At 44.7% G+C, this 18,828-nt stretch overlaps 1 pseudogene; it reads left to right on the top strand.

Moving 5' to 3' along the window:
- Positions 1 to 15,820, top strand: part of LOC111968980 (protein phosphatase 1 regulatory subunit 37-like) — a 67,087-nt pseudogene extending 51,267 nt beyond the window's left edge.
- Positions 15,821 to 18,828: the final 3,008 nt, after the last annotated feature.

Below are 18,828 nucleotides of genomic sequence, written 5' to 3'. Positions count from 1 at the left end.
AAACACATTTAGAGCTTGTTTAAGGAAAAGTGTTTTTTTTCAATTTCATGCTTGAAACACTCCTGAAATTGGTTCCTATCCGCTCGTTTTAAGCCAGTAATGCAAAACAATTTCACTAACAGAGTGCATTAAACACGATTTTAGAGCTGTTTAAGAAAAGTGTTTTTTCAATTTCATGCTTGAAACTCGCTGAAATTGGTTCCTATTCCTCTAGTTTAAGTCAGTATGCAAAAAATTCACTAACAAGTGCATAAACACGATTTAGAGCTTGTTTAAGAAAAGTGTTTTTTTTCATTTATGCTTGAAACTCGCTGAAATTGTTCCATCCTCTAGTTTAAGCAGTAACTGCAAAAAAATTCACTAACAAGTGCACTTAAACACGATTTAGAGCTTGTTTAAGAAGTTTTTTTTTTCAAATTTCATGCTTTGAAGACTCGCTTGAAAATGGTTCTATCCTCTAGTTAAGCCAGTACTGCAAAAAAATTTCACTACAGAGTGCATTAACACGATTTAGAGCTTGTTTAAGGAAAAGTGTTTTTTTCATTCATGCTTGAAACTCGCTGAAATTGGTTCATGCCTCAAGTTGATACTGCCAAAAATTTTCACTAACAGAGTGCATTAAACCACGATTTAACTTGTATTAAGGAAAAGTGTTTTTTTTCATTTCATGCTTGAAACTCGCTGAATTCGGTTCCTCCATCCTCAGTTTAGCAGTTACTGCAAAATTTCACTAACAGAGTGCATTAAACACGAGTTTAGAGCTTGTTTAAGGAAAAGTGTTTTTTTCATTTCCATCTGAAACTCGCTAAATTGTTCCCTATCCTTAGTATAGCAGTACGCAAAAATTTCACTAACAGAGTGCTATCTTGCCCTGCAGCGATCAACTGTCAAAGGCGTGAATTTCTTCATTGACTGCAATACCAAGGGGGCACCTTTGTCTACAGAGTACAGGTGCTTTCGTATATGTCAGAGTTCGACTTTAAAGTCGAACAGTTTCTTAGAGAACAATTGTTCCCTAAGAGGAAACAGCCTCTCCACCAAATCTGCTTCCTCTCCTTACTGACAAAATGCGTGCTAAGAAATCTAGAGAACATGTGCTGCGCGTACCATGCTATAGACATATTTTAAGAACGCTGAACATAAAAAGTTACAACCATTAAATATATTGGACGTGCAATCATATGTCACGCGGGTGAATTTTTCATGTAGAAGCGCTGTAACAAAGTCGCGTTGGGTAGTAGTCACTTTCACAAAGCAACTGTCTGATGATGCAGAGGTTGTGATTTCTGCTCAACACCTCTTCCTAATTTAGCGACCTTCGTCTCCTCCTTCTCTCCCGCCCTCCCTCTCTCTGTCTGTCTTGGTGAGCTCCTGCAGTGTCCCTCTCTACATGTGTCACCATTGTGAGTTTTTCATCTGTCTTTAACAGCGGCGCTCACACTCTACCTGTCATTAGGAGGCGACACCAAGGTTTAAAAGGTCTCTGAATAACAATATTCACAGAGCGTGCGGTCTGTTTTGTGCGCGGCTGTGGTGCGTACGTGTTTGTGTTGTCAGAGGGTCTATTCACACAAAATGATCACAGAGCCCACCGCTTGTGACCTTCGGGCCGTGCTCAAGCACCACCAGCTGTAGCTACAGCTCATTAATTGATCTCTGCAAGTTGTATTTTTTATTTACATTACATATCAGTGCTGTTAAAGCAAGCTCTGGGTGGCGTGAAGGGCTTATCTCGATACAAAACTATTTTGTTTTGCCTCGCTCTCCTCCTCCTCCTCCTTCCTCCTCTCCTCCTCCTGACTGATTCCTTTCCTTCCATCCAACAATGCCTTCACCCAGGTGTTTAATGAATTAGCCCAGAAATCATAGTACTGTTATTGTGTTTTTACAGTGGAATATGCATCCAGGCTATTAAAACGCTTTCACGTTGTCTGTGACATTTAAAAAAATGGACTCCTGAGGGTAACTTTGCCATTGCCTTCCCATTAGTGCCCTGCTGTGTTAGGAGAGGGGTTGGATTAACAGACTCTTCTAAAGCCATACTGCTTAGATAAAACAGAGACCTGCCTCGGCTGGTCATCATGGACATTTTCATTAAAGGCTAAAAGGGAGAGAAAAAAGAGGAATTAAGTGTTGGTTAAATGTTTGTAGCTTTTAGGTGGTATGACAGTAGTAGTGAGCCAGATAGAGAGAGAGAGAGAGAGAGAAAGAGAGGAGAAGAGAGTGAGAGAGAAGAAGTAGGAAGAGGAGAAAGAGAAAAGAGGAGAACAGAGGAGAGAAGCGAAGGATACGAACAGAAAGAGAATAGGTAGAAAGAGTTTTGAGAAGTGCTAATCCCTGCGGAGGGATGTGGATCAAATGGTGCGCCAAATTATCCATAGCCAAATCTGCACTCCCTCAGTTTAACTCGTAGGTCGAACTGCCAAACACGACACTGGGTAGAATAATCGGAGGGATTCTCTGGGCCACGAGTGTCGTCCCAGTAGAGAGGGATGTGTCTGACTCCTCCAGTCGCCTGAGGTGGCACTCTTCTCCCTGAGGGAGCAGAGTGAGAGCGGAGAAGGGTAATGATGGATGGACCATTAGCCGTAGGGGGCATGAGCACCGTCTGAGAGGAAAGATAATAGGGATGCTGAGCCGCGAAAAAGAGCTAATCAGATCTGAGAGGTATAAGAGATCTTGAGTGAGCAAGAACACTGGTCTAGTGTAAAGAAAAAAGGAGAGGAGATGAGAAAGAAATAGACGAGAGAATGGAGGTTGTTCATGAGTCAGCTTGAGAGTCAAAGAACCCGGGAGTAGTAGACAGTAGACCTGCACTGTAGAACATTTCAGAGGAGAGGGACGGATGAGAGCGTGGTGTCAAGACCGAAAATGAAGAACAAATTCCAGGAAGCACGAGTACCGGAATGAGATGTTAAAAAATGTTGAGCTGAGGAGAGACAGAGAAGTTCATCGAGCACAAGGCCTAAAGAAGAACAATGTATGAGAATGTTTCTGAGGAGGAGAGCAGAGAAGGAAGTAGCACGAAGGTAATCGGAGTAGGAGATGGAATTGGGGTTTGTTGGTACTCGTTTCAAATGAATAAGACTATACGACATGAGAGAGAAGTAATTACAGAAGAGGAAAAGAACTGAGAGAGAGATGAGAGACGAGAAGACCAGAGAGAGTCATCAGAGAGATGAGAGAGAGAAGAGACGTGAATGCGAGATAGAGGGTCGATATAAGGAGGAGAGAAGAGAGAAGAAATATCCAAAGTAAGCTTTGCAATATGATACATGTTACGTCATGCAATTAAAAAGCAAATTGAATGAATTGAATTGAAGGAGAGAGAGAGAAGAGAGAGAGAGAGAGAGAGAGAGAGAGAGAGATGAGAGAGAGAGAGAGAGAGAGAGATGAGAGAGAGAGGAAAGAGAGAGAGAGAGAGAGAGAAGAGAGAGAGACTGAGAGCGAGAGCCGAGAGAGAGAGAACGAGCGATAGAGAGAGAGAAAGCAGTTTCACTCTCTCTGTCTCTTTCTCTTTCGCTCTTGCTTTGCTTTTTCATTCCTTCCTCTCTCTATTTCTCTATCTCACTCGCTCCCTCTCAGTCTCTCAGTCTCAGGCTATACCTCTCACTCTCCCCTCAATCTCTCTCTCGCAAGTCCTCTCTCGCATCTCAGCTCTCAGTCTCACCCTCTACCTCTCAGTCTCAGTCTCACCTCTCACTCTCCCTCTCAATCTCTCCTCTCAGTCTCTCTCTCGGTCTCATCTCTCAGGCACTCTCACCTCTCAGTCTCAGTCTCTCCCCTCTCAGTCCTCTCTCTCTCAGTCTCTCAGTCTCAGTCTCTCTCTCTCATCTCTCTCTCCAGTCTTCAGTCTCTCAGTCTCACTCTCTACCTCTCAGCTCAGTTCTACCTCTACACTCCCCTCTCATCTCTCTTCAGTGTCTCTCTCGTCTCATCTCTCAGTCTCACTCTTCCCTTTCATCTCTCTCTCTCCTCTCTCTCGTCTAGTCTCTCAGCTCACTCTCTACCTCTCAGTCTCATCTTCTCCCTTCAGCTCTCTCTCTCTCAGTCTCTCTCTCTCAGTCTCACTCTCAGCTCAGTCTCCTCTCACCTCTTCACCCTCACTCTCAGTTCTCTCCCTCTCAGTCTTCTCTTCTCTCAGTCTCGTCCTCTCTCTCAGGTCCTACCTTCTCAGTCTCGTCTCTCGTTCTCACTCCTACCTCTCAGTCTCACTCTCTCCCTCTCAGTCTCTCCCTTCATCTCTCCCCTCTCAGTTTCTCTCTCTCAGTCTCACTCTCTACCTCTCAGTTCGCAATCTCTCCCTATTCAGATCTTCCCTACACTAGTGCTACTGTCATACCACCTGAAAAATGAACAAAGGCATTTAAACAACAACACTTAATTCCTCTTTTTCTCTCTCCATTTTTAAGCCTTTAATGAAAATGTCACAGTGCAAGAGACCAGCCGAGGCAGGGTGCTCTGTTTTATCTAAGCAGTATGGCTTTTAGAAGAGTCTGTAATCCAACCCCTCTCCTAAAACACAGAGACAAAACTAATGGGAAGGCAATTGGCAAAGTTTACCCTCAGGGAGTCCATTTTTTTAAATGTCACAGACAGACGTGAAGCGTTTTAAATAGCCTGGATGCATATTCACCTGTAAAAACACAATAACAGGTACTATGATTTCTGGGCTAATTCATTAAACACCTGTGAAGGCATGTTGTGGATGGAAGGCAAAGGAATCAGTCAGTCGGAGGAGGAGGAGGAGGAGGAGGAGGAGGAGGAGGAGAGCGAGCAAAACAAAAATAGTTTTTGTATCGAGAATAAGCCCTTCCACGCCCACCCAGAGCTTGCTTTAACAGCACTGATATGTAAATGTAAAATAAAAAATACAACTTGCAGAGATCAATTAAATGAGCTGTAGCTACAGCTGGTGGTGCTTGAGCACGGCCCGAGGTCACAGCGGTGGGCTCTGTGATCATTTTGTGTGAATCTAGACCCTCTTGACACACACAAACACGTACGCACACACGCCCGCGCACAAACAGACACGCACGCGCTCTGTGATAATGTGTTCATCAAGACCTTCTTAAACCTTGTGTCCGCCCCTCCCTAATGACAGGTAGGAGTGTGAGCGCCGCTGTTAAAGAACAGATAAAAACTCACAATGGTGACACATGTAGAGAGGGACACGTGCAGGAGCTCACCAAGACAGACAGAGAGAGGGAGGCGGAGGAAGACAGGAAGGAGGACGAAGGTCGCTAAATTAGGAGAGAGGTGTTGCTCTCATAACACTATGGAAACTCTGGTCGAGGTGTCCGTGTGTACGCAAATGTATATGTGTTTTAAATCTATTCACATTCATTCTCTTCTTTTTTATCGCCGTGACTATTTCTCTCTATTTATCCATCCCTCTGCTTCTTTCCAAATAGAAAAATCCTCACAATATAATTATTGCATCATGACTTCCCCTAATCTGCTGATGTTATAATTATATAATGCCCGGAAGGAAACCACTACAATCAAATCAAATGTTATTTGTCACATGATTCGTGGACTACAGGTGGAGACTAACAGTGAAATGCTTACTTACGGGTCCATTTACAACAATGCATGCTGAAGTTAAACATAAGTGTGAGAATTCAACCCAACAAATCCTTTTCCTAATTGCTATAATGAATAGGCTGGCAGTAGAATTCACTCTGTTTTTACCTCCTTATTTCTACGGGGGGAGATGCATTGTAAATACTGTACAGTACACACTGTAACCACAATCGGATCTGCTACCTCAGAGATTCAGGTATTTCACTCAGGTGTTTGAGCATAGAATCTTTTACAATTGGTCCACTGTGTTCTATTGAATGAAAGGCCTAATAAGTTGTGAAATACAGATTGTTAAGTGTGCAAATTATTACCTGGACATGTTTAACAAGGAAAGTACAAGCTTGATTTGGTAAATGTAGTGGATTTCCAGACATTCAAAGTTCAGGCAGAGCAGAGTTGTTTTAAATGTAAAATATGCTTCAAACATCCAGCTTCGTATTGTCCTCGTAAAGATGAACATGCAAACATTTTTCCCCCCAAGTAGTGTCTCTCTCTCTCTCTCTCTCTCTATTTTCTCGTTCTCTCTTTTTTTCTCTCTGTCTCTCTCTCTCTCTCTGTGGTTCTCCTGAGTATCCATTTTGTATACAATAGTGACATCTTCAGTTGAGTTTTATAGAAGAGAAGTAGACAGAGGCAGCCAGTCTACCTGGTATACAGTACTACAGTAGACAGAGATACTGTAGGACAGTAGAACAACACTCTATTGATGTAACTGCCCCAGAGAGACCAGGAGAGGAAAAACGAAATGCACTGATAATTATAGCAATTTATGTGAAGAGAAAAAGGGCATTGTAAGATGCTTAAAGTGCATTCATTAACATTTACATATCGACAACATTAGTCGCCTTTAGAGAGAATAAAAGAGCAATTCCACAGCTTTGTCTTCTAATACGCCTAACGCTGAGATAGGGCAGAAGAAGGTAGAATACATCCGGTTTGATGAGTAAACATGGTTTGATGGAGAAGTTTATTTATTTAAATAAATAATCGGCTTGGTAGAGAAACTACTGTCTTAACTTAATCATGCATTGTGAAAAATATTTTCATTGCCTCTGAAATGTTCTGCTATTAAACGTTTGAATTTTATATACTGAAACTTTTCATTTTAACAGTTTATTTTACTGTGCAGAAAATAGTTATGGTGTAAATTATCATTATTGTGAATATTTGTTTTAGTTGGAGAGTAAATGTTAAACAGAAGTGTTTATATTGCATTATTTCAGTGTACCCAATACCGCCACATCCTAGGAAAAATGCCACAGAAAAAAAACAATATATACGCCTCGAAATGTAAAGCACTTGCTTTGTTGATCTGCTTTAAGAATATTACTTTAAATAAAATACAATACACTACTTGCATATACTTGTAACTGGCATCTGAAATGTTTAGTCATTTACATATATTAGCATATAAAGTAATTGGCACAGATGCCAAGGAAGCAGTGGCAAACAGATTAATTGTCATGCAGCAGTCGCAGTGACATAGTTAAAAATGAGCTCCTTTTAAGAAGCCAATTATCATAGAATTTCCAAAGTAGCCTTTTTTCATCAGTGATTCTCTTCATAGTCTCATTCTCACCCACACACCCACAAACACATGCCACACACACACATGCATACACAAATGCAAAAATATGCATACTGTAGTATGTAATGTAATGTAATGTATTAATATTGTAAATGCGCAGCCTTCCCTCTCAAGTTTCGCCTTTGAAATTTCGCCTCTCCGCATCCTTGTTTGAAAACACACGCGTTCGTCTTTGTATAAAGAAAGAGAAGAACAAGCGCTAGATCCACACATGTTTATTATAGTGAGAATACATTCTGAGTTTCTAGAGATGGAATGGAGTATGTAAGGCTTCTGAGGTTTCCAGTCTTATAAATACTCTGCTTTTAATAGTACAACTCTTGATCTAAAGACAGGCACAGGTTGTTAGTCGTATTTAGAGTCCATGAGAATTGGGGTATTTTCTACCTCATGACCTGTGCCTGTTTACTAGTACATACAGATGTAGGATCCTAATTTCAGCCAGCTAGCTTCAGCAGGAAAATAATCCTGCAGCAACAGGGAATGTTAATTATTGTGTGGATTATAATTAATGGACGGTTTTGTAGGGGTTGATACATTTTTCATTAGGGAAAATCAAGTCTGAAATTACAAAGTGGAAATTACAAACTTTAGTAGCCTTTTTAAACTCATACACTACAAGTTTGCATTTCCTGTAGTGTAGGGAAATTCTCTGCAACAAAAGAGTGATCAAATTAAGATCCATGCCCAGAGAGTAACTCTCTCTGGGCACGTCTGGGTCTCATTGTCAGATGACACCCAAACTTCACATTTACGATATATCAACATGATGATAATCAACTATTCTATCCCATTCCACTTCCATATTCTAAAGACAAATTCCAGAATATATTTACAGTACATTCCAGAATGTCTGGGAATGCAGGGTCTCTTTCTGCAGCCGACTAAGTTGGGGATTGAATCAGTCCATGTGTAAGGTTTTCCATGTGGGGTTATAGATTGTGGTGTGGCCAGCCTACAGCAGCAGCAGCAGCTCTTGTTCATCCCCTGTAATAATTGGATGGTGCCTCCATTTACGGGTCTGTCTGAGGGAATGCACAGCTAACAAATGAGTTAGTTTAGTTGCCAAGACCACTGTTCAGGGAGAGGGGCTTAAGCGGCTCCTGTTCTCGCTGCCATTGTGCGCTGGCCATCTTAAATAATATTGAGATTACACCAGGGACAAAAGCCCGCGGAGGATCCTTTTGTGGCGAGGCAGACATGTAAGGAGGGGAACAATACCCATAGTGAAGAATGACACACAGTCGTTGTTTGACAATGTAGTACTGTGATTACAGAGGAACAAAAGTAACAGTTTTTGGCAAATAAAATACATATTTGTGGAGTGTGAGGAGGTGGAGGTGGTGTATTTTTGAAAAAAGTTTGTTTTGTATTGTGATGCAGAGGAGCGGTTTGTGTGTCAGCTCCTCTTCAGTTATGAGTGTGTGTCTGTTTGTGTGTTTGACGCTCACAGTGAAGTCACTCAAGGCCTCCAACCTTACACACACACACGTTACCTTAGCCTAAACTGCACCAGAGGTATGGCCTAGTCAGCTCGTCCCCTCTCTTGGTGTGTGTGTGTGTGTGTGTGTGTGTGTGTGTGTGTGTGTGTGTGTGTGTGTGTGTGTGTGTGTGTGTGTGTGCGTGCGTGCGTGCGCGTGTGTGTGTGTGTGTGTGTGTGTGCGTGCGTGCGTGCGTGCGTGCGTGCGTGCGTGCGTGTGTGTGTGTGTGTGCGTGCACACTTGTGCATGTCTGTGTCTGTACATATATATGTGTGTGTGTGTATTTGGATTCCTTAATGACTTTATAATTCCAGGCCAGCAGGAACCTGCCTTTATGTCTATTAGTTTAGTAGCCTGGCAAACAAAGGGAGTCTGTGCCCGTGGCACCGCGCCAGCAGAAGCTTCAGCCGTAAAAAGCACTTGTCCATCTGTGTTGCCTTCCTTCTCAAGCTCGCTGTGTAGCTCTCTCTCTTTTTCCTCCTCCTCCTCGTCTCCTCTTGTCTCTTTCTTTTTTGGGTGGATGTGAAATGCTGTCCGCTCCTCCTATCCTCCTCCTTTCCTTTTTTCATCTCTCCTTTTTTTTGTCGGGGTGTGAAATGGTCTCTCGTGCTCTGTGTCGGTTTAAGGAGAGAGGAAAAAATAAACCCAACGAGACATCCCCATCCCTACCCTGGTGTTCTACTCACTCTGTCTGAGGCTATTGATCTCTCCGACGACCAATCGAGTGCAAAAAGAGTGTTTACTGGGATGAGAGAGACAGGATAAGCCCATTCAAGCGGGTGAGGGGGGGATGGATGGCATTGTTGTGTGTAGACACACACTGCTGCTGTGTGGATATGCCTGTATCACAGTGCCAGTATGGAAGTCTATAGTATGGAATGCATGGTTGTTTTCAGAATACCTTCACTATTGCGTGAATTAAGAACTGTGAAGTATTCAGAAAATCAAGTCAAATCAAATTTTATTTGTCACATGCGCTGAATACAACAGGTGTAGATTTGACAGTGAAATGCAAATTTACGAGCTCTTTCCCAACAATGGAGAGTTAGAAAGCGTGATTTTTTCAAAATAATAATAATTTAAAAAAAGGAAATAGTAACACAATAAAATAACAAATTACAAGGCTCAATACAAGGAGTATTTGTATTTTGTACCGGTACCGATTCAATGTGCAGGGGTATGAGGTAGTTGAGGTAATTGAGGTATATACATGTAGGTAGGGGTAAAAGTGACAAGGCAATCAGAATAGATAATAAACAGAGTAGCTGCATTATATGTGAAGAGTATGAAATTGTGTCTATGTGTGTGTGACGTCAATATGCATGTGTGTTTTGTGTGTGTATGTGTGTTGGAGTGTCAGTGTAGTATGTGTGAGTGTGTGGGTAGAGTCCAGTGAGTGTACATAAAGCAAGTGCAAGAATGTGGGGTGCGACAAAAAGGGGGGGTCAATGCAAATAGTCCGAGTAACCATTTGATTAACTCTTCAGCAGTTTTATGGCTTGGGGGTAGAAGCTGTTCAGGAGCCTTTTGTTCCCAGACTTGGCACTTCGGTACCACTTGCCGTGCGTTAGCAGAGAGAACAGTCTATGACTTGGGTGACTAGAGTCATTGACAATTTTTAGAGCCTTCCTCTGACACCACCTGGTGTAGAGGTACTAGATGGCAGGGAGCTCAGTCCCAGTGATGTACTGGACCGTACGCACTACCCTCTGTAGCATCTTGCAGACGGATGCCAAGAAGTTGCCATACCAAGCGGTGATGCAGCCAGTCAAGATGCTCTCAATGGTGCAGCAGTAGAACTTTTTAAGGATCGGAGGGCCCATGCCAAATCCTTTCAGTCTCCTGAGGGGGAATAGGCGTTGTCGTGCCCTCTTCATGACTGTGTTGGTGTGTTTGGACCATGATAGGTCCTTAGTGATGGGGACACAGAGGAACGCTCTCGACTCTGCTCTTCATTTCCTGTAGTCCATGATCAGCTCCTTTGTCATCCTGACGTTGAGGGAGAGGTTGTTGTCCTGGCACCACAATGCCAGGTCTCTGACCTTCTCCATGTAGTCTGTCTCATTGTCGTCGGTGATAAGGCCTACCACCGTCACGTTGTCGGCAAACTTAATGATGATGTTAGAGTCGTGCTTGGCCACGCAGTCGTGGGTGAACAGGGAGTACAGGAGGGCACTCAGCATGCACCCCTGATGGGCCCCCGTGTTAAAGGTCAGCGTGGCAGATGTGTTTTTTCCTACCCCCACCACATGGGGGTGGCCCGTCAGGAAGTCCAGGATCCAGTTGCAGAGGGAGGTATTTAATCCCTGGGTCCTTAGTTTAGTGATGAGCTTTGAGGGAGGGCACTATGGTGTTGAGCTGTAGTCACTGAGCTGTAGTCAATGAACAGCATTCTCAGGTAGGTGTTCATTTTTCCAGGTGGGAAAGAGCAGTGTGGAGTGCAATAGAGATTGCATCATCTTTGGATCTATTGGGGCGGTATGCAAATTGCCGTGGGTCCAGGGTGTCTGTGATGAGCCATGATCAGCCTTTCAAAGCATTTCATGGCTACAGATATAAGTGCTACATGGCGATAGTCATTTAGACAGGTTACCTTGGCATTGGTGGTCTGGACTATGGTGGTCTGCTTGAAACATCCTAGGTATGACAGACTGGGTCAGGGAGAGGTTGAAAATGTCTGCAAATATTTCAGTGAACTTGCCAGTGAACTCACTGGACAGCTCGCAGCTGGCTTTTCTTTTGTAATCCGTGATAATTTGCAAGCCCTTCCACATCCGATGAGTGTCAGAGCCGGTGTAGTAGAATTTGATCTTGGTCCTGTATTGACACTTTGCCTGATAGTTCATCGGAGGGCATAGCGAGATTTTTTATAATCGTCCGGATTAGTGTCCCACTCCTTGAACCCGGCAGCTCTAGCCTTAGCTCAGTGCGGATGTTGCCTGTAATCCATGGTTTCTGTTTGGGATATGTACGTACGGTCACTGTGGGGATGACGTCGTCAATGCACTCATTAATGAAGCCGGTTACTGATGTGGTAAATTCCTCAATGCCATCGGATGAATCCCGAAGCATATTCCAGTCTTTGCAGTCTACAGTCTAAGCTACAGTCCTGTACAGTCTAAGCTACAGTCCTGTAGCTTAGCATCCGCTTCATCGGACCACTTCCGTATTGAGCGAGTCACTGGTACTTCCTGTTTGACTTTTTGCTTGTAAACAGGAATCAGGAGGATAGAGTTTTGGTCAGATTTGCCAAATGGAGGGCGTTGATAATGATGACATATACAGTTGAGATGCTACTGAGTCTACAGATAGTTTGTTGAACATCTCTAGATGGACTAGACACACTTTCATGTTGAAAGTCAACAGACATACAGTTGGCATGTTACTGATAAGTTACTGGTATGTAACTGACAAGGGGCGGCAGGTAGCATAGCAAGAAGCCTAAGAGTGTTGGGCCGAAAGGTCGCTGGTTTGAATCCCTTTTCCCTTTGAATCCCTTTTCCATCTGTAGAGCACCTACAGATGGACTATCGAAATAAGGTGTTACGCATGTGAACTGCAAGGGTGATAGATAGTCCTGATACTCTGAGGCACCATTTAAGTGTTGGATATTAAAGAATGCACTGTATTTACAATCCTGCACCCATGTGACATAGTGGTGGAAGACTGACAACCTAGCATAAAAGCTGGTGACACATTGAAGATTGCATTGCAATTGCATTCAGGATAGGCCTAGTGTTGCTATCACATTCATTATACATTGTGAATATTCTAAAACACGTATAGTGGTTTTATGTACCAACGTGTGATATGTGAGACTGATATGTGCCACACATACAGTACGTATTGAAAATGGCATTGTGATTGTATTCAGAATTCCAGATTGATGCCCTGTGAATCTACTTAAACAATTACGTCGTTATGTCTGTTTTTATATGACATACTAATGCAAGAATGTTATGTACTCTAACAAAGAAAATATATATTTCTCAGGGCCACAGTGATCCTAAATCATTACACTCTTGATACACACAGCGCCATGATCTTATGAACATGTCAGTGTGATGGTCATACATATTGTCTGATGGTTGTGACGGCTTCTGTGTTTTCCCGTGGCGGAGAGCGAGCATGTGGTGTAGCTCCAGTGTGGTGGTCATGCTGCTCCTTTGTATAAAACGTTTCATGCTCGTTATACAGCATATGGCCATTATTGCGGTGTGTCAACCTTGTATGTCAGAAGGTAGCTAGGCTACACAGTATAAGGCTGTATTCCAATTGAACCCACATTCATAATCTATACAGATGGTCTTTTTCCCATGGTCCAAATAAAATCGTACAATGGTATTGTAAAACAAATAAAAATGACTATTAATAAGTAGGTAGTCTCCCCTCTTAGGTAGATGCTTCCAGTGTTCAGAACAAGAAGTGTGTGTGTGTGTGTGTGTGTGTGTGTGTGTGTGTGTGTGTGTGTGTGTGTGTTGGTGTGGTGGTGTGTGTGCTGTGTGTGTGTGTGTGTGTGTGTGTGTGTGTGTGTGTGTGTGTGTGTGTGTGTGTGTGTGTGTGTGTGTGTGTGTGTGTGTGTGTGTGTGTGTGTGTGTGTGTGTGTGTGTGTGTGTGTGTGTGTGTGTGTGATGTAAAAAAGCTGCTCTCTGTCTTGAAGAAGATCAAAACAACCCCAGAGTAAAATATACAATGAAGGCTTCTGATCTGCTCTGGCTATGCAGCGCTGTGATGAGAGAGAGAGAGGAGGAGAGGGGAGAGGAGCAAGGAGCTGTCGGCTGCCATGCTACTGAGACGCAGTAGCATACTAGAGAGGAGTGGAGCAGGCCTCTCTCCGGATGGACATTTTTTTTTCTGGTGACATTGTGTGTAGTACTAGCATGTTCATCTCACATTGTACAGTAAACAGACAGTATAGGCTACAGCGTTCTGCGTTTACTAACTACTGTCGGTTCTCACACACACACACACACACACACACACACACACACACACACACACACACACACACACACACACACACACACACACACACCACACACACAACCCACACACACACACACCACAACACACACACACATATATGAATTGTCTTTGAACAATGCACTGTTTGAACAGGGTAATGCGGCAAGCTGCAACTCAGCTGGAAAGGATGAATCCACTGTTGTCACCTGATGTTATCAGTCGCTGGGATTTCATTAAAAAGGGGTACGGTGTTGGGGATTGGGGATGCGCTGTTGTTGGACAGACAGACCGACAGGCAGGCAGGTCCCAAACTTCAAACAGAGTCAGAAGGCGGAGAGGTGTAGACCCAGACAGCCTTCAGTGCAGGGAGGAGTGACACTGAGAGGAGCACAAAGTGAACGAGTAGAGCACCTGCCTGGCTGTCTGGGCGTACCTGTGTGCTGTTAAATCATTAATTAGGGTGTGGGCTGTGCACTCGGCACTCAACACCTCCCCTTCTATCACCGAGCCAGGGATATTCCTCACTAGTATCTTCACTAACGCTCTGTGGCTGGCTGTGCATGTCTGTGTTTAAGTAAAGTAAATGTTACTCAAGATAATACCTAAAACCTGTGTGTGTCTGTGTGTGTGTGTGTGTGTGTGTGTGTGTGTGTGTGTGTGTGTGTGTGTGTGTGTGTGTGTGTGTGTGTGGTGTGTGTTGTGTTGTGTGTGTGTGTGTGTGTGTGTGTGTGGTGCAACGTCTGCATATGTGACCTCGGCGGCAGTACAGTATGTCATCACTGGCATCTCTTTCTCCTCTCCCCTCCCTCTCTCTCCCTCCCCCACTTCTCTTGCGCTCTCTCTCGTGCTTTCTCTCTCTCCAGAAGGCAGCGGCTGTGAACTCTGACTCTCTGACTCTGGCAGTGAGAGTCACCAGCCGCTGATTTGCTCTCCTCATCTCCTTCTCCTCTCCTCCTCTCCCTGTCTTTCTCTCTCCTACTCCAGAAGGCTGGAGCAGTGTGCTCTGCATGCTCCCATCTCTCTCACCCTCCTCCCTCTCCCCCGACAGGCAGCAGTGTTGGCACGGCTTGAAGCGGGGTGTCGGGTTGGGTGCCGGGGGTGTGGGTGGCACGGGGCGGTTGGAGCGGGTAGAGCGGAAGGCGGTGTGGTGCCTGTGCCTCCTCTCCTGGCTGCTGTGCGGCGAGCGTGCCCTCTGTCACTCACGCCGAGACGCCCTGTCCAACTGTCACTTCCTGACAGCCTGATAATCAATCTCTTTATTAACTGCTCTGCTGCAGACCGGCCCGGCCGCGCAGTGGGAAGGAGGAGGAGGAGGGAGAAGGAGACCCATGCTGCTGCCTCTGCTTCACAGTAACACATGGGCCTGGACATGGGTTGGGTTGGTGTGGGTTTTGCTCGGGCTGCGGTTGAGTGTGGGTGGGTAGTCACTGTGGGATGACAGCGGGTCTACGCAGGGTTCGGTCCCCAACGCTGAAAGAATCACACTGGTGCGCTGGAGGGCCTGGTCGTCACGCCGATAATTTATGAGGAGGAAACAGCATCTCTAATGCTGTCCTCCAGCCAGCTCGCTACGCGTCAGATCTCTCTCGCTCTCTCTCTTTCTTTCTCTCTCTTTCTCTCTCGCTCTCTCTCTCTCTAAACACAACATGGCAGCAAGAAGCATCTGTGTGTTTGTTCCCCTACTTACTCATGAGTTCCCCTCTATCATATAGAACTCAAAGAAACACAAAGGAATAGATAAATAAATAAGAATAAGACGAGATGGAAAGACAGTGCTGTAGGAGATGAAATATGCATCCTGTGGTCCTCCCTACTGTACTCTACTGTACTCAGTGTCTTTGACTGTTTGTCATTTCCAGGAGGACTTTCTGATGGAGACCCAGAAGAGTCTACTGAGAGAGATCAGTGAGCTCTGCACGGGGAACGCTGCACGTTACCGCATCGCCACGGAAACAGAGCTGCCGTGGCCCGACTCCTCTGAGACCTGCTGACAACCCCACAACATGACTGAAACGGATACGCACACGTGCACGCAGACGCACACTTTCTCTCTCTCACTCTCTCTCACGCACACACACACAGACGTCCTGTCCTAATGTCCATCCCAAACAGTTGACTAGCAGATCTATTCGAATAATAATTCTATGGCAAATAATGATAACCATAAAACTCAAAATCTGGGTAATAAAGCCGGAGCTCTGCTCCCTAATGAAACTTAGGGGTTTGTCCCAAATAGCACCCCTATTCCTTATGTAGTACACTACTTTTGACACGGACCAATGGACTTTGGTCAAAAGTAGTGCACTAGGTAGGGAATAGGGTGACATTTTGGATGTAGCCCCAGCCGCCCAGGGTATTGCTCCTGCCTAGGCTCACACACTTTCCATGAAGCAATATTGCAAGCCCACTCAAAACGTGAATCACCTAGAAATGAAGAGAGCTGTTCTCTCTGTTCTCCGCCTCGTTCTCCTCTTCCTCCCCCCGTCTCCCTCGTTTAATGTCCCCGGAGTGTGATGCGGACTAAAGCCCTGTGTGTGTGTCATGACTAATGTTCAGGGGAGCACTTTTGTGTCTGGTTGTTACTTATGTTCCACAGCATCATCTGCATGACAGCCACAACTGAACTGAACTCTGCTAACTTACATTCACACATGGACAGCCTCAGGTATGTCACACAGTCTTAGCCACAACAGTTTACCTTTTGTTTTTATTGCGCTGTCTTGCTTCTTTTATGAGTTTTCACATAATCAGTTTGTACCCTGGTATTTTTAGGATTCATGTTCAGGAACTTGATGTAGTTCTAAACAGATATGAACATTTCAATCATTGGCTTGGAGCTTCTGGTAAAACTATTTTACCAGAAGAGGGAACAAGGGATCAAAATGCTTCACATCAACAGGGAACAGTACGATTTTAATGTTGTATTATATGACTTAATTTCTCTATCTAGGATTTTATATACGTATGATGATGTCATCTCGTTGTTGCTGTGTATTTGTCACACTTCCAAAAAGTGTATATTTGTCACACGGATATTTTTTTTTGTCTCTGCAGTAAAAAAGGAATGACAGAATTGCAGCTTGATTTTGACATAAGCATCATGAAAATGAGAGCGTGGGCAAAATGCTTCTCTGCATAACCACTCTGTTAATGTATAGGCTAATACATAGTACTTACGGTACTTACTGGACACCATTTCCACTTTGAATCATACAGGGATTGAAGTTTGTAGTGATTCTGATGGATTTGTGCTTTTTGTGGCTATAACAGTTATACAACTTTGTGCACTTTTTGTTAAATATCAAATAAATACCAATACAAAAACCCATTTCCCCCTGTTTTCTCTCATGTCTATGTCTGCGTCCCAAATGGCCCCTTGAGGCCCTGGTCAAAAGTAGTGCACTACATAGGGAATAAGTTGCCGTTTGGGACGTAACCTATTTCTCTCCTCTCCTCTAAATCCATGTTTATTAAAGATCTGCTGATTGACAGATGAGGGTAGACAGGTGTATTTAACAGGGGATGATCTCTCCCTCTTTGTCCTTGGGTGTGAATTGGGTTTCACACTGCCTGGATAACCACCCAAACACCCCTGCCGGCCAGTCCCTTCTCCTGGTGGCCTCTCACACCCCCTCCTTCCTTTCAGCTCGGGCAGGGGTGTGTCTGTGACTATGTGTTTGTGTAGAGAGAGGGTGATGTGGTAGAGTTAGAAGCAGATTGACAGAGCAGCATGGAGCACCCCTGCCCCCCTTAGTCCACTGTGCCCAAACCCCCACACTCCACCTGATGTTTTAACAAAGGCTTCCATCTCCACCATCGGCAGCACCCACCACAACCATGGCCATGGCTCCCTCCCAACCTCCAAGCCCCAGCCAGCCCCTACCTGAGCCAGGTCAGCCATAGCCAGGTCCTACCCTAGCTCCAAGCCTCTAGCCAGGCCCCATCCCAGCGGTGCCTCCACAATCCTGGAATCAACTAGGTATGAAACCTGATGGCAGCGAGACGAGGAGAGACAGAAGCAGATGCACCGACAGTGGGAGTAGGGCTGGGTCCTCTACGGCTGCTGCACATGAGTGAAACACCTACACCCTTTATCACATTTGGGGAAAGCAGTGAGAAACAGCACAAGGTCAGCACTATTAGCACTTCATTCAACCTATTTGTTTTGTTTAATCACACACATATGAAAACTGGGGGGAAAAATGAATAATTAACTACTTGTGTGGTTGAGCTTAGAAGTGCTGAACACATTTTTTACGAAAGCAACTTTTAGTTTGTGATTAAACATTGTTACCGTAACAGGTGCTGGACACATGTTAATGACCCACTTAATATCCACTTTTAGACATATCAAAGTAGTAAAGGTGCAGCGCAGGGGAAATCTGCATCACCGATGTGGAGAATAGGTCAGAGGGAGTTTGATCATTTCTCCTACACTGACAATTATGGGTAAGCAATTAGACAGGACAGTAGCATACATTACTAATGAGCAATACTCTAACGAAGACCACCTCAACTCTCCCATCCATCACGGAGAAATAGCCCTGACTTTCCAATAGGAATGAGAGCAACACACAGAAACACACAGACAGAGCTCAACAGAGCCTGCTGTTGCAGCGTGGCTCTTGGAGGTGTTCCCCTAGTTTGATGAATTTCCGTCCCTGCTGTAAATGTGTCTGCTTCTCCTTCTCTCCTCTTTCCCCCTGTCAACACAATCCCTCTGTCGATCCGTTGTGAGGCCGGGGCGCGGTGGGGGCCGTTCCGCCCCTTGCGGCGTCCTCTAGGCGCTCACTGTGCCCCCTCTTTCCCCGCCCCGCCTGAACGCACCCCCTCCCTCTGTCAGCGCCTGTCATCTACTTCCGAAAGCTGGCATGGCCCAGCCGGAAGAGGGAGAGTGATTGTCCCGTCGCCCCACCACTTTCCCTCTCTTTTTCCTCCTCCTCCTCCAAATAATTTCCTTGGTACTTATCAGTGGCATATTAATGAATCTGCCTTGCCATTACAATAGGCAGAATCTAACTTCAGAGGGAGAAAGAAGGAGGAAGCTCTCACTCTGGGCTTGCTATGCTGTCCTCACACACTAATGAGAGAGAGCAGCTTCTTGGCTTTGTCAGAGGAGGATGTTTGGAGCAGAAGAGCAGTGCCTCTGCTGTGTGTGTGTTGATCATGTAAGGTGAGAGTTTTCACACTTGGGATATAAATGTAAGC

The sequence above is a fragment of the Salvelinus sp. IW2-2015 genome, linkage group LG9 (assembly GCF_002910315.2).
Source record: "Salvelinus sp. IW2-2015 linkage group LG9, ASM291031v2, whole genome shotgun sequence".
NCBI classification, from domain to species: domain Eukaryota; kingdom Metazoa; phylum Chordata; class Actinopteri; order Salmoniformes; family Salmonidae; genus Salvelinus; species Salvelinus sp. IW2-2015.
Note: the sequence above shows the minus strand (reverse complement) of the source record. Positions and strands in the feature narration are given on the sequence as shown.